Consider the following 1,577-nt stretch of genomic DNA (forward strand, 5'->3'; position numbering starts at 1 on the left):
TTCACGAACGTCGGAGACTACGTGAACACGATTTGCATGAATTTTGATAAGGGGCTTTGTTCGTGGGGGGTGGTGGTGTGGGTGGGGGTCTCCTGGTTTTTCCCTTGCGGTAGCTGCCGAGAAGTGATTCCGTTGAAGTGCAATTTACTTCGCCAGCACGGCCCATAAAAAAAACGACATCTACGTGGTGAGCTCATAGCTCGGTGCGTTACCTGCACAGCGTTCTGTTCGCTGGCGCGACCTTCGAATTATATTATTTGTCGTCGAGTAAAAAAAAGTACAATTATGATGATGATGACAGCTGATGGATTGACTCATAACAACATCCAATAGTCAGAGATGTACAATAGTGGCGTCTGGTTGACAATAGTGAGTGTCTGCTTGGGAAATGGTGAGTGTTTGGTTGAAATTGGTGAGTGTCTGCTTGAAAGCAGTGTCAGGTTGAGAGTGGTGAGTGTCTGGTTGAGAGTGGGTGGTGAGTGTCTGCTCGGAAAGCGGTGAGTGTGAGCTCGCGGGGTTGTGGTGAGTGTCTGAAAGAATGTCCAGTGTTTATTTGGAATGATGTTGCAATGGTAAGCAAACACCCAGGTCGGCCTGAGAGTCAACCAACCCTAAAGTTCCCATCTCATCTAGAATTCCCAAGTGGAATGCCCGTGACGTCACGCAGACGCAAGCGGCAGACTCTTTGTCGAGACGTGTCGCTGGCACACAACCTTTGACCCCTGTTAGTAACACACACATAACAAAGGGTTTTATCGGTTCATGCCTATTTTCCGTTGAAGCGGTGGTGGAAATTCCGTATTCCTATGGAAATGACCAGTCTCTTCATAGGACAACTGCTCTCAGTACTTATTATTTTCACACAAAGTGGTACCTATTTCAGCCACCACCCACCGGCCTGAAGGATGATGGGCTGAATCGTGGCTCTGTAATGTGTGAATCCGACTCTGAATATAAACACAATGAGCCCCCTCTCCCTCCGTTCCTAGCCATGCGGACTGTGGGTGGCCAGGCACGGTTAACGAGCGCCTATTAAGTTACATTCGTCTCTGTGCATATTTTATTTCCTCTATTCTTTGCAACAGTCGCCCATTACGATGCTGGGTGTGCGGAATTTTGTGCAGTAGCGTCGGGGTTTGCGCGCTGCGCTACGCTACGAGCCCGGCCACCCGAGTTCGATTCCCTCTCAGGGCCAACACCGGTAACGATTACATTGAACCACCCCTGGGCCTTCCCTAGGTAGACTCAGCCTCAAATGAGTACCTGATGCGGTGTGTAAACATGGCCACTTGGGGAGACAAAGGCGGCCTGGCGTGGTGCTGGCCGCCCAAACCCCTCGTGTGCAGCTCGGGCCTTCATAGGTGCTCGCTAACAGCACTTGCCCCAACAGTCTGTTAAGGTTGTACGGGGGATCTTTGTCCGTGTCTACCGCTGCCCTACCCACCCACCCCCAACCAGCCCACGGGTTTGTTTCATCCAAACGCTGGAGTGTGAATGGTGCGCGTAAACCCCCTTGCTCGCAGGGGCGCGACCCCGTGGATTCGGAGTGGAATTTCCCGTTCGCCTGATCCAGGTGA

This window comes from Lampetra fluviatilis, chromosome 19 (genome assembly GCF_964198595.1).
Source record: "Lampetra fluviatilis chromosome 19, kcLamFluv1.1, whole genome shotgun sequence".
Taxonomy (NCBI): domain Eukaryota; kingdom Metazoa; phylum Chordata; class Hyperoartia; order Petromyzontiformes; family Petromyzontidae; genus Lampetra; species Lampetra fluviatilis.